The following is a 4,921-nucleotide window of genomic DNA, read 5'->3' on the forward strand; positions in this document are numbered from 1 at the left end:
GGCTAGAAAATTACTGACAGTGAGTGGGTGTCTTCGGGGATCTGGAATTCTACGAATAACTTCATTAAACGTTAATTATTGGTGTGAAGCCAGCCACAGATTGAATTCTTAGCTCCGGCGATGCCGACCTGAGAGCACAGAGGGCGTCAGTATGGCGTGCCTTTCAGGCGCGGTACAAAAACGCCATACGAGAGGCCAGAGAAAATTCCTATAAAAGAGCGACTCTTGATGATCTACAGAAAAACCCGTTTGGCATGATGTACAAAACAAAAAAGTATAGTTGCAAAAGAATGTTGGCGGCTGTCAGAACGGCAGATAGTGGAGACACCCTCACAATAGAGGCCACTTTACAAGCTTACCTTAATGCCCTGGTACCGAGTGATGAACACGATAGGGCTATACCACTCCTCACTCCTAGGACATGGTAATGAGAACGATACGCCACTAGAGATCTCAAGAGCTGAAGTGAGGCAAGCCATTATTGATATTAAAACACACAAGGCCCCCGGTTATGATAACATTCCTGGCACAGCAATCAAAAACTCTGTCAACCTGGTTGAAGGAATCTTCACCGAGTTGGCAAGAAATTGCGCGGAAGTTGGCTACTTCCCGGATGACTGGAAAGTTGGGAATCTTGTCCATATTCCCAAAGGACCTGACAAAGACCCTTATTCACTGAAGTCCTACAGACCACTGACGATGTTGTGCGAGTTCTCGAAGGTACTAGAAAGCACGATCGAAGGCAACACGCGAGTGGAGCTGGAGAGAAAGGCTGCGACGGTTACGTCAGAGCTTGAGAGGTGGATGGAATTAAACCAACTGTCGGTCTCTATAGAAAAATGTCAGTACGTGATGTTCAAATGCGACTTCCGCAAATGGACTAGCCCGAGAATCATCGGCGGACAAAGGCTGAAGTGAGTGTCCCAAGTCAAATATCTGGGCGTGACTTGGGACGAGAAACGTACCTTCCGAGCACACGTTGCAAACGTAACTGCAGACGCTATAAGAAACTTCATTCTATAGCAATTGGGGCGACAGACCCCCAGCCCTCACCAAGATCTACAGAGGCGCAATAGTGCCCAAGGTCACGTATGCTGCCGCCAAGCAGACAGGAAAAACTGAGAATGCAGACTTGGCCTTAATTCACTGATCTCACCACTTTTATAGGACATTTTTTGGATAGGAACTTGGCCTTCTTTTCACATGTGTTTGTGGGGGATCTCACTCCTTTTTTCGAATGCGTGAGGTCGCGATTCGCGCTCCGTTGTATTGTTGTATACGATCGAGTTGCATACTCCCGGGGGCTTCGCGGGATTGTGTATACGGTCGCGCTTCGCACTCCCCTGTTTAACGTCGCGCTGCGCACTCCCAAGGCTTCACGGGGTGTGCATAAGGTCGCGCTTCGCGCTCCCGGAGCTTCGCCCCAGAAACCTTATATCGTACCTGAGCTTTGTTTCGAAGAAATTAAATCTAAAATCTAGGCGCACGGCAGTGCGCCAGGCCAAGTTCCGGCCTGAGCACGCCAATGTGTATATTACGCATTTCAACGCATTTTTACCCCTATCATAACTCCGTTAACTTTCCACGCATTGTCATGAAATTTGGATCATAATTATGTTAAGTTATACATGTTTATTATGCCTGCGAAATTCCGAAGTTCTAGCTCTAACGGAGGGTGTAGAAAGAACGGCTTGAAAATCGCTTATTTTACGACTGATTCACTCATCAAAATTATGAGGCACTTCCCGATGTCGTAGAAACTTGAAATTTGGCAGGATGGTAGGTGTAAGTAAAGGGAACAAGCAGGGTCCGTCCCTCCGGAAATTTTTTAGCCCGTAGTGATTAGAGAAAATCAGTACCTATGTACCTACCTAATTTGTTTAATATTCAGTTTATTAGGTATTATTCTTGATTTGATTTTTTGATTTTACTTTCATGTAATGATTTAAAATCAAGACTAGAGCCCGTTCTCCCTTTAGCCAACTAGCTGAATTCCGTCGCTTCGCTCCGGAATCCCGCTAGTTCATCCCGAGGCATGGCCAAACTTGTAGAAAATAACAAAAAATACGGTCGCGCTGCGCGCTCCCTATTAGCTGCATAGTTGTCAAACTAAAAACATAAACGAAACTCAAAATGTTGGTCGAGAGCATGGTGGTAAGTGAGGTGAAAGCTAGAGAACTATTAAGAATCCGAGGCACCACCCCAGTGGTCCATCTCGGTGCGGAGTTTGAGTCCGCTCCTGGAGTTGACCTGAAGGTGGTTCTGAGACAGCGGACTATAGACACATGGCAAGAAGAGTGGTCAGCCAGCCATACTGGAAAGACCACCCGGCTATTCCTTCCGAGAGTGCAGACTGGCTAGAACTAGACCTGCCGTTGAACAGGCTGATCACTCGCACCCTGACCGGCCACTTTCAGGACTGTGGGGACTACAGGAAGCGGATAGCTGAATCCTCCTCGTCTCGATTTCGAGACAAGACTTCAGCAGTTACAGCACACTGACTAAAGTATGTTTCGACTGAGGAGGAAACAGTCCTGCCCCGGGCGGTAATCGAACTCGCTACTCAGGGTTTACAAGGCAGTCGTGATACCCTCCAAATTAACTAGGCTGGTAGTAGGTATAGGAGAAAGCCAGCCGTTCCGAGAACGAACCCTATCTGTTTGGGATAAAATCCGCCCGCAACCTAGGGCCTGTTTACTCTGACTCTGTTTACTGGCCCTGCTCTGTTCACTGGCAGTGTAAGTGAATATGCATTTCTGTATAGTTACATAAACAGGTTTCTGCATCCTAGGTTCTATGCACCTCTCTATACAGGATATTTTACTTTTTATACTGACCTGTGTCAACATCTTGAAGGAAGAAGAAGACGAAGAAGAAGAAAAGTGAAACAATTAAGAAAGCTGCAATACCCTCTCAGATATGATTGATAAGTACTAAAGCAGGGTTGTCCAACCTTAGGGCACCCGAGGGCCGCAAGAGACCAAGGTAGAGAGTTGGCGGGCCGCAAAAACATGGCGGGTTGGGGGCGGGCGAAACGCAGACGCGCGGGGGGGGGGGGGTATTAGGTACAGCATTGCGTTTGATGGTACCTAACCTAGAATTAGAAACTAACTATGAAATTTGTAAGGTAAACTGGGATAATTTTTATAAATTTGAAAATTTTCATGCATTAATTATTTTATTTAGTATATTTTACTGTTATTTCTCATTTTCGTTCATTTTTTAGGCGGCCCTTCGCGGGCCGCAAAAATGAGCTCGCGGGCCGCGGGTTGGACAAGCCTGTACTAAAGTATCATACATATTAATAGTGGCAACAATTAAGAAGAAGAAGAAGAAGGGGAAGACGAAGAAGAAAACGAAGACGAAGAAGAAGAAGAAGAAGAAGAAGAAGAAGAAGAAGAAGAAGAAGAAGAAGAAAACAATACATTGAATTTCAGAGTCAGTCATCTGGGGCGAACTTTGTCCGAAGCAGATACAGATTCGTTCTCGGAACGGCTGATGGCTGTCTCCTATCCTGTATTCCTCTTTGATTTCGGGACAATAAGACCTCTGCAGTTTCCTCTATCAAACCTCTAAAAGCCAGCCTAGTTAGCTTCGTTGGTAGTGTGTCTGCTTTGTAAGCGCTAGGCCGCGGGTTCGATTCCCGCCCGGGGCGGATTTTATCCTGATGGGATAATGTTCGTTCTCGGAACGGCTGGCTTTCTCCTATCCTGTCTTCCTTCTCTCTTCGATTTCGGGACGATAAGACCATAGCAGTTACAGTTCCCATCACTGGCTTTCTCCTTTCCTGTCTTCCTTCTCTCTTCGATTTCGGGACGATAAGACCATAGCAGTTACAGTTCCCTCTGTCAAACCTCTTTAATTCCTGTCCTCCTTCTCTCTTCGATTTCGGGACGATAAGACCATAGCAGTTACAGTTCCCTCTGTCAAACCTCTTAAAAAAAAAAAAGCTTCTCTCTTCGATTTCGGGACGATAAGACCATAGCAGTTACAGTTCCCTCTGTCAAACCTCTTAAAAAAAAAAAAAAAAATCCAAAGAACAAGGCCAGCCTAGTTAGCTTAGTTGGTAGTGCGTGTGCCTTATAAGCGCTAGGCCGCGGGTTCGATTCCCGCCCGGGGCGGATTTTATCCTGATGGGATAATGTTCGTTCTCGGAACGGCTGGCCCGCTTTGAAATTTTGAATCCTTCTTCAAGAGGGATTGGCACTTTATCCTAAGGTTCGTTCTCGGAACGGCTGGCTTTCTCCTATCCTGTGTTCCTTCTCTCTTCAATTTCGGGCCGATAATACCTCTGTTGTTACAGTTCCCTCTATCGACTCACCTTTAATGACTCCTTACAAAGCTGGGGCTATCAATGAGTCATTAATGACCTTAATGACATGGCTTGGCTGTAGTGGCCGAGTTATTATGTTTGAGAAATACTTAAATGATAAAGAAAGGACGTTATTGTTAAAGTCTCAGCTTAGGCAAAAGAGTCTGAGTGAGGTCTACAGTTCACAGAACCACTAGTTATATTTCTGTAAAGCTTCTTTTCCTTTTCTCAATTTCACTTTCCTTATTTTAAAAGAACTTCAAATAAGCTTCCTTGTTTTTTCGAGTAAACACCACCATCTCGAAAGAAACTTGTCTACAACTTAGTACAAGTAGGTATCCGGATTAGAATTAACTTGTAACTACAGTTCCCTCTATCAAACCTCTTTAAACAACCAATTTATTTTTTTTATATTTTTGTAAAGCTTCTTTTCCTTTTCTCAATTTCACTTTCCTTATTTTAAAAGAACTTCAAATACCTAAGTTCAAAACTTCCTCGTTTTTTCGAGTAAACACCACCATCTCGAAAGAAACTTGTCTACAACTTAGTACAAGTAGGTATCCGGATTAGAATTAACTTGTAACTGATGGCGCCCAAATAATAATAATA

At 44.6% G+C, this 4,921-nt stretch overlaps 1 non-coding gene across 1 annotated transcript; it reads left to right on the forward strand.

The window, feature by feature from the left end:
* The first annotated feature begins 4,048 nt into the window (after positions 1-4,048).
* On the forward strand, positions 4,049-4,121 carry Trnai-uau. The gene has a single exon. It is a non-coding gene; the product is annotated as a tRNA-Ile (tRNA).
* The last annotated feature ends 800 nt before the right edge of the window (positions 4,122-4,921 follow it).

This window comes from Diaphorina citri, unplaced genomic scaffold, assembly GCF_000475195.1.
Source record: "Diaphorina citri unplaced genomic scaffold, Diaci psyllid genome assembly version 1.1 scaffold1314, whole genome shotgun sequence".
In the NCBI taxonomy this organism is placed as follows: Eukaryota; Metazoa; Arthropoda; class Insecta; order Hemiptera; family Psyllidae; genus Diaphorina; species Diaphorina citri.